The following is a 10167-nucleotide window of genomic DNA, read 5'->3' on the forward strand; positions in this document are numbered from 1 at the left end:
CCGCCAATTCAACAGAGTCGCGACTTGCGATTTCTTTTCTCTGCCTTTTTATAACGGGCATCGTCACTTTTGCCCCAAGATGAAACAGTGACATTTTTCCTACGATCGTAGATGCATAATTTTTGTTTGCATTCGCTACATATAAAATAATTTTAATGAAAGTTGCGTCCTTTATGCCATCCATAACGTATCGAAGACTTTTTTCGGAGTCTACTTGTACCTGGTTTCCTATATCAATCACACGGTATAAATATTCGCGATAAGTTTCATTATTTCTCTTAATTTCTTCACGAAGTTTCGTATGTATATTACATCACAGCTAGAGAGCTTATCTTGGAATTCTGCCGTTAATACCGCTTTGAGTTGTTGGTATAAAACTGGTTTGACTTCGCTATCAACAAAAAGTGTTTTTTAATTTTTAAATACGTATTTTTGGAGCTCACTCCACTGAAATGCCTTTGCATATGACTCGAATTCGCTTATCCACGTATGTACATTAACTGTGTTCGCACCCGTAAATTTCCGTACAATGTTTTCAACATCGCTAACATAAAATTGGAGCCACTATTTTCCTCAAGTTCTAGCGACATATGCCTCCTTTCTTCTTCGTCCACGGATAGGTCATTCCTTTGAAGATGTCTTTTTTCTTAGAGATCATATTTAAACCGTGTTTTTTTTATACGACAAAGATATAGTTTAAAGTTTTCCGCAGAATTCGTTTGTAAATTTCACGTTATTCAAATAAGGCACTCTGTTTTCTTTTCGACACTTAACAGCGTACAGTTCGCCACAAGGCGAATTTATTACAGGTGATGGCAACCACATATAACTAAAAACATACATGTATTTGTTGCTGTAGGCAACACTTCAAAATCAGCTGTTTGTTTCAGGGCGATTTGCTTGTGAAATTAAATTGCTTAGGGGGGGGATTTATTCATTTCTGGGTCTGAGCAAATTGCTTAGAAGATGCCTGCATTTGCTATGCAGTGATGTGAATTCAGGTAAGCAAAGAGAATACTTACCGATACTTGCATTTTAATAATATTTCTTCATAAGCACAGCGGCGGCTAGGAGGGCTCCATACAATTACAATGGGAGTTAGAAACGTTCGTCAAACTAAGCAACAATTGTTTTCCATACTTATAGTCGCCACATTTCCCACAGTTCAATGAAGATTTAGTACGTAGCTGTGAATTGTGGCATGTGAATTGTAAGTTCTTGTAGATATGAAAAAAATCATCTACGTTTGCGGTATTTTAATTATTAATACATATTTCAATATTCACGATCATTAATAAGGTGAAAATGAATGTAGAGAATGAAGTTAGGACACGGAAAAGTTTAAAATAGAGAAACACAACGCAAAGAAAACTTCGAAACAAGGGCAAAGTTAAAGTCTCACTGCGTACAGAAAGTAATGTATGTAATATTGAGCTCAATTTTATTTGTATCACTTTTTTAATTTTGCAATTTTTACTTGTGTAATTCTCTATTCTCATAGGATATTGATGGCTATCAGAAATACGACTATGCTACTAATGACTATGTAGATGACTATGATGACTTCATGTAAATATGTACTGTTGAGATGCGCATACCATATGGCATAAAAAATGTTTGCTTCATGTTTTTTGTAGAAAATTTATATAGAATATAAACAAATATATCGCTATGACTTACATCTAAAACTGTACACTTTAAAATTCTGGATAATAAATTTCTAACATGCTTGTGAATTTATTTTATATAATTATACTTTATTAAAAATGTATAAAAGAAAAAAAAAAAATTTTACACTTTTTGAGATCTCTGTTGAAACAGTTTATATCGATGATGAATGAGAGTTTTTAATTTTTTTTAAGATATAAGGAAAACTTAATTTTTATATACAGAGCATAACATAAGTTCTTAAACTTTGAAAAATTGATCTCTTTTATCTTTTGATGTGCTGTATATGACGTCCTCTAAATCTGTGAGCACCTATGATATAAAAGATTGTTTATGCCATTATCCTGCTTATACTCGATATCTGAATTTGGAATCAATTTCAATCCATGCAACAAAAGATCTAATGTAGTCGTTGGCAGAGAAAATTTCCTGATTTATAATCGCAATTGTGTGTTTAAAACTGAAATATTCGCTTCCAGATTCCAAAATTGTATATGGTAATTCGGCAGCTTCTATTATGTTTGACGATCAAATACAGCAGCTCTGGACAATTCGCCAACTGTAATTATGCATGTTTTTAATCAATGATATACAACTTTTTTATAGCAAATTTCATACCTTGTAGTAATTATATAGCCATTGCGGTATAAAAGCTTTGAGACTTAGCAGCTTGTTTGCTATATATTTACGGTCGCTAGTAGAATTTTCTAACTCATAATCATAAATGAGTTTTTTAACAGTGACCGGGCCATATCCCCTGCTTTATTGCGATGAGGTAAATCTAAATTATAGAAAAAATCAGGTAGCAAAGGAGTAGTATGTTTGTATAGAAACTACTTATTCTCACCATCCATTTCATTTTCTTGTAACCACGCCCATACTTCATTGGCGCCTTCCTTGGTAATGCGGCGTACCCATATGGAAGGAGGTATTAATTCGAAGCCAGTAAGCAGCTTCATTGTAGCAGTATATAAACCGCCACCACATAAAATTATTGGCAATTCTTAAATGAGCCGCAAGAAATTGTCCTAAAATTGTAAATGAATAACCAAATAACCATTCACCCAATAAAAATTTCAACTAGGCAAGTCATAAATATACAAATCCAAACAAAGCATGTCATTTTGACGTTGTTCATATCTACGGCGATAATTCAGCTGGGTGGTTGCCATCACCTTATCAAATCCACCATGGCTTGTCACCTAATTTTTTTTATCTTTTTTTCCTTATGTTTGACCAGCTGATCACAAGTGAGTGTTTGTTGCTATTTTATTCGTGCGACTTTTTGCTTATTTTGTCCTCAAATCCTGTTTGAGCCTCCATGTGATAATAGATTTTATTACAATTAAAATGTGAAATATATTAATTTGAAATTTAAAGCAAATACATAAAATGGTACAAAAACTAATTAAATGAAAGTTAGAGCAATGAATGTTCAGACCCGCAGTAAATTATCGTTCCCCATGCTTTCACCGCGTCTGTTCTACACTACGGTCTTCTACCATGTGTATACCACATGTATGTACTGAAGCAACCATGGCCTACCTCTCGAGGCATCGCTTTATCATATTTACATATTATACAATAATTAGGGAGTAAATACCTGAATGATCGAACTCCTGCCTAACACATGGTAAAACAATTATCCTTTGCATATGCATATACATATTTGCGTATGCACAGTTGATGCCCTAACCTACATATAATATATACGTACTGTATTATGATTATCAGTATACGCCAGTGTTCGGACTTTTTTTTTCGTTTAGTGGTAGAATTAAAAAAAAATAGTGGTAGATTTATGAAAAAAGTGGTAGATTTAGGGTAAAACTTAAATATGCTTTATTTATTTAATAACAAACATAAATATAATATTTCACATAATATAATATTTCACATATTTCGTAAAAAAAGTTTGTACTTCAATTTTTTAAAGCTATTATAACCACATAAATATAAAAAACTTATGCTATTGGAACAAAATTTCCATCTATATGCTTGAAGCTATTGCGAAAACGTATTAAGTTTCTGGAAGGAATATATATTTCTTGACCATCACACATTTCTTTAGCAAATATAAGTTTATTTATTGTGTTTGTTTTCAAGCGATTTCTTTTTTCGGTTTTTATAATTTTCACGATTGAAAACAAACGTTCGGCTGCCGCGCTACTATGTGGCAAAACTGCCAAATTGCACATGTACTTACTTAAATTGCTAAACATAAACTCACTATAAATATTTTCCTCCGTGCTTAAAGCTTTCCATCCTCGAACGATATCCTCTTCGAATATATCTTTAGTTTTTTTTTTTGCTGAAAACAATGAAAGATCTCCATTCATTGTTTAATATTTCTTCCGAAAATCCGAGAAATGGAAATTCCTTAAACAAGGGTAAAATAGTTGGCATATCGCCGTTTTGAATTTTAAAAGGGTTAAAATATTCAAGTAATTTTAATCTTTCGCTTTTAAAGTCAAACCTTTTTAATAATTCGTCACATAGGCATAAATAATACTTAAGTAGATCGTTTTTATTTCATTAACATCAATTGCTTTGGTTTGTAAAAATTTGTTACATTGTACACCGAAAAACATTTGTGAAAATGGTAAATGAAGTTTTGTATCTTTATAATTCGCATCCAAAGAAATATGCTCAAGACGTACAAAATTGTTGTTCGTGAGTATAATAAATATATCATTGTTCCTTTTGATTGATACTCCTTGTTCAGAATATTTTTTTTTTTTAAATGTCATTTAAAAATAAAAAGTACGCAAAATTTGTACAGTACATTTAAAATATCGGTCGCGCATGAATCGGTTAATTCTTCAAAAGAATACATTGAAAAGAAATACTTCAAAGGCTTTTCCACTGTTCTATTATACGTTCGATTGCTGCTTCCATAGACAGCCATCGTTATTCACAAACTCTCGGAATTTGGTGAGGCATAGCTTGAAAATAATCTTGTAACTGTCGAAAGTCATGTCGGCGCTTGGAGCTGTGTGAGAAAAATGCATACACATTACGCACGAGCTTTTCCAACCTTGCAGGCAATTGCTTAGAAGCAGCAGATGAACATAAATTAAGAGAATGGCAAGTACAACCTAAAAAAAATAAATGTTTGTTTGATCCTTGGAATTTTTGTTTTACACTATTATGTTTTCCCTGCATTACATTACATTTTTTAGAATGCTTTAAAGTCTGCATTTTCTAGCCATTCCCGACCATCTTCCCATTCCTGCTTGTATTTTTGATTGTACTTAGATTTCTTTTTTGTCGGCTCATTATTATTTGACGACTCAGTCGTTGCAGGCACGTTTTCTGCAGTATATATTCTAAAGAAATTTGTATTTTATATTTCTGTACACAAATCTCAATATTAAAAAAGTTTACCTTTTTAGGAATTTCTCCATCTTCAACAAATACGAAAACGCAACAATATTAAATGAGTGGCGCAAAATTATGTGTCAAACGTCACTGTTGCCAACATCATTCATTGCGCAAAGTATTTGACGATATATTAAAGTGCTGCCAGCCTGTTTTTTTTTTTTAGTAGAATAAAAGTTCTAATATTATAATGTAATTCATCTATATATATAAAAATGAAATGATGTTCGTTTGTCCGCATTTTTTTGGGCCGATACGAGGCCAATTTTATTCGTTCTTTTTTCATATTATAGGGATCCACTAGGGGAAGGTTTTTAGCAAAAGAAATTTCTTTTAAATATTTTCTTCATATAAAAAAAAGAAAAAATCAAAATATTGTACAAAACGAAACTTGCTCGATTGTTAGATTAAAGTAAGTTTCGAATCGACATTCATTTTATGTGTACAACTTTTTTTGAATTTTTTGTATTTGTATTGTGATACAGAAATGTATTGTATACAGAAATTTCAAATGATTCGAATGAAAATTTTTTTTTTTTTTATTTCTTCCATAAAATATTACACCTGTCGTTAGACAATAAGTAATTTGATTTACAAAAAGATGGAATGAGAGTGATATTGAAGGGCCAATGCCCCCAAGCTCATTTAGAAGAAATATATACATACATATTATTTAAAAACAAGTGGTTAACAAACAATGACATATACGATTAGTTGACAATTGATTACAAGGATTTTGCAAGATCTGTTGGTGTTTGACGGTTAAGCCGACTTTGGGTAGATTTTTCTTTATTTGGTAGTCTTCTCATCATAGGATTTGTATGCCTTAATAGTCTATTTATGTGTCTTCTGCTAGCGCTTTGTATTGTTTCATCAATAGTATCGATGTCAAGATCGCGATGAATATCTGCGTTAGGTATGTACCAAGGTGCATTAGTTAAGGTCCTAAGTATTTATGAAAATAATGTTTCAATTCAATTGAGCAATGCTTTCTTTGACCAATTCTATATGGAAATGAATGCGTTTGCAAACGATGTTTTCGGCTATGAACAAATGTTGGAATCGAATGAAAAAGGAAAGAAACGCGAAATGATAAAAAAAATTCTTGGAAAATTTAAAATGAATGGTGCTTCATTGGAAAAATTCAAAGGTAATAAGAACATACCGTCCCCTTAGTATAACAATAGCCTATGTGCTCATAGGCTATTATTTTTTTATTGAATTTTTGGATTCTCCATCGTCGATTTTATATGTGGTCAAAATTTTGTCAAATTCTAGTTCCACAAAGTGGGTCAAAACGTCAATCAAAAAATAATAAATATTTACAGACATAACGAGATTTGAGTGAGAGCTACTTTCGACAAAAAGTTTGAAATTCATTTTCTCAAAACTTCAAAAAATTTATAGGCTATTTTAATACTAAGGGGACGATACATAAGATAAAGTTAGAATTCGAATTTTTAGGTTTATTTTGTTTATTTCTTATTTTTTCAGAAGTACACCACACAGCAACTCATTCCAACTCTGATTTTGAAATCCTGTTGGAATTGGTGATCGATAATTTTGTCACTATAATGGTCAATGGAAATTTGCGTGTATCAGACCCTGCATATTATTTACCATATCAACTTTTCATGGAACATATGGACCAAATGAACGCAAAAAAATAATTTAGTTTTGTTTTGATTTTTTGCAACATTTTGGTTTTCAGTTAATACAATAAAAACAATACTGTTTTTTCGTGAACACAAAATTCTAAATTTATTACGTTGTTTGTTTAGAATTTTTTTAGAAAAAAAGTAAATTTTTTGGTTTTGAGGAAATTTGTTTATTGTTGCTATTTGTGAAAGCGTAGATATTTGTAAGTATTTGACTATAATCCTAAAAGTTAATGGAATACCACTATGACACATAGAAAACATTTTTTCAAAGGGGTGTTTTTCGAAAATTATAAAAAAAATTGTTTTAAAAAATTTTGAAGAAATAAAGTAAAATAAAAAAAAATTCGAAAGCATGAAATTTTTTCAAAACCAAATTTTCCTCAAAAAGACAAAAGAAATTTCTTCGAAGAGGTGTTTTTCTAAAATTACAAAAAAAAAAATTTCAAAAATTGTAAACAAATAAAATAAAATAAAACTTTTTCAAGGGTATGAAATTTTGTCAAAACAAAATTTTCTGAAAACCAAACAAAATTAAAAAAAAAATGGTGTTTTCAAAGCATTTCATATTCCACTATTAATAGAGAATACATTTTTTCGAGGGGGTGTTTTTCAAAGCGGACAAAAATCTTTTTTAACAAATCAATTTAAACTTTTACAAAAGTATGAAATTTTTTCAAGAACAAAATTTTCTCAAAAACGTTAAATTAAAAAAAAAATTGTTTTTCAAAATATTTAATTTTCAGCAATTAACTGAGAAGAAATTTGTTAGAGCGAAGTGTTTTTCAAAACTTCAAAAAACACTTTTTAACCAAAAAAAATAAACCTTTTTTCAAAAACAACAGGAATGATAACATTGCCTAACAATTTCTGCACTTTTGCACAGTCTAAAGAGGCATTGATACAGAGTGTATTTCCAAACATAGTTCAACATTACAAAAACCATGATTGACTCAGCGAAAGAGCAATTTTAGCTGGGAAAAATAAGGACATCAATGATATAAATTCAGCTATTTTAGATCAAATACCTGGTGACATAGTTGCGTATAAGTCAATGGACACTATTACTGATCAAGATGAGGTCGTAAATTATCCAACTGAATTCTTAAACTCACTCGATTTGCCAGGCCTACCACCTCATAATTTACGATTAAAAATTGGAGCACCGATTATTATGCTGCGCAATAGTAATGTGCCCCGACTTTGCAACGGTACCAGACTCGCTGTGAAGAAGCTAATGGGTAACGTTATCGAAGCAACAATTTTAAAGGGAAGTACAAAGGAGAAGACATTTTGATACCCTGAATTCCACTGATTCCGGCGGATTTACCATTCGATTTCAAACGTTTGCAGTTCCCTATTCGCCTTGCCTTCGCTATGAGAATTAATAAGGCGCAAGGGCAGTCTCTACAAATGTGCGGTATTAATTTAGAATACCCAATTTTTTCTCATGGACAATTGTATGTAGCTTGCTCACGAGTTGGCAAACCATCGTCATTATTCACGCCAAAGATGAAAAAACCAAAAACGTTGTCTACCAAAAAGTGTTACAATAAAGTTCGAATGAAATTGTATCAAAGAATTTGCTTTGTTTCGTATTATATTAATTTTATTCTCTTTCAGCAAATCATTGAATTTATCGTCTAGCGAAGCGGGCGAGGGTACGCTAGTCTATATATATAAAAATGAAATGATGTTCGTTTGTACGCATTTTTTTGGGCCGATACGAGGCCAATTTTATTCGTTCTTTTTTCATATTATAGGGATCCACTAGGGGAAGGTTTTTAGCAAAAAAAAATTTCTTTTAAATATTTTCTTCATATAAAAAAAAAGAAAAAATCAAAATATTGTACAAAACAAAACTTGCTCGATTCTTAGATTATAGTAAGTTTCGAATCGATATTCATTTTATGTGTACAAAAATATATTAGAAAAAAATTTTATAGTTTTTCAAAACATTTCATTTTCAACTATTAACAAAGAAGATATTTCATTTAGGTTGTAACACTTTTTGGAAGACAACGTTTTCGCGTAAATGAATAATGACGATGGTTTGCCTACTCGTGAGCAAGCTACATACAATTGTCCATGAGAAAAAATTATTAATTGTCATAGCGAAGGCACGGCGAATGGGAACTGCAAACGTTTGAAATCGAATGGTAAATCCGTTGGAATCAGTGGAATTCTGGGTATCAAAACGTCTTCTCCTTTGTACTTCCCTTTCAAAATTGTTGCTTAGATAACGTTACCCATTAGCTTCTTCACAGCGAGTCTGGTACCGTTGCAAAGTCGTGGCACATTAATGTTGCGCAGCATATAATCGGTACTCCAATTTTTAATCGTAAATTATGAGGTAGTAGTCCTGACAAATCGAGTGAGTTTAAGAATTCAGTTGGATAATTTACGACCTCATCTTGATCAGTAATAGTGTCCATTGACTTATACGCAACTATGTCACCAGGTATTTGATCCAAAATAGCTACATTTATATCATTTACGTCCTTATTTTTCCCAGCTAAAATTGCTCTTTCGCTGAGCCAATCATGGTTTTTGTAGTGTTGAACTATGTTTGGAAATCAGAGTACAGAGTGTATTTCCAAACATAGTTCAACATTACAAAAACCATGATTGGCTCAGCGAAAGAGCAATTTTAGCTCGAAAAAATAAGAACGTCAATGATATAAATGCAGCTATTTTGGATCAAATACCTGGTGACATAGTTGCATATAAGTAAGTCAATGGACACTATTACTGATCAAGATGATGTCGTAAATTATCCAACTAAATTCTTGAACTCACTCGATTTGTCAGGCCTACCACCTCATAATTTACGATTAAAAATTGGAGTACCGATTATTATGCTGCAAAACATTAATGTGCCACGACTTTGCAATGGTACCAGACTTTGAAAGGGAAGTACAAAGAAGGAGAAGACGTTTTGATACCCAGAATGCCACTGATTCCAACGGATTTACCATTCGATTTCAAACGTTTGCAGTTCCCTATTCACCTTGCCTTCGCTATGACAAGTAATAGGCGCAAGGGCAGTCTCTACAAATGTGCGGCATTAATTTAGGTAACCCAATTTTTTCTCATGGACAATTGTATGCAGCTTGCTCACGAGTAGGCAAACCATCGTCATTATTCATTTATGCGAAAGACGGAAAACCAAAAACGTTGTTTACCAAAAAGTGTTACAATAAAGTTCGAATGAAATTGTATCAAAGAATTTGCTTTGTTACGTATTAATTTTATTCCCTTTCAGCAATCATTGAATTTATCGCCTAGCGAAGTGGGCGAGGGTACGCTAGTAACATATAATAATATTTTGGAAAATAGTGTGTGAAAAAGATTGACTTCTTCAAAAGTTGAAAAAAGTGGTAGATTTTTAAGCTTGCGTGGTAGAAGTGGTAGAAATTCAAATTTTCGGAAAAAAGTGGTATATCTACCACTTTAGTGG

At 31.8% G+C, this 10167-nt stretch overlaps 1 long non-coding RNA gene across 1 annotated transcript; it reads left to right on the forward strand.

The window, feature by feature from the left end:
- The first annotated feature begins 921 nt into the window (after positions 1 to 921).
- Positions 922 to 1608, forward strand: LOC129249771 (uncharacterized). The gene is made up of 4 exons (XR_008582715.1): positions 922 to 1001; positions 1062 to 1210; positions 1300 to 1419; positions 1502 to 1608. It is a non-coding gene; the product is annotated as an uncharacterized LOC129249771 (long non-coding RNA).
- The last annotated feature ends 8559 nt before the right edge of the window (positions 1609 to 10167 follow it).

Source organism: Anastrepha obliqua, chromosome 6 (assembly GCF_027943255.1).
Source record: "Anastrepha obliqua isolate idAnaObli1 chromosome 6, idAnaObli1_1.0, whole genome shotgun sequence".
NCBI classification, from domain to species: domain Eukaryota; kingdom Metazoa; phylum Arthropoda; class Insecta; order Diptera; family Tephritidae; genus Anastrepha; species Anastrepha obliqua.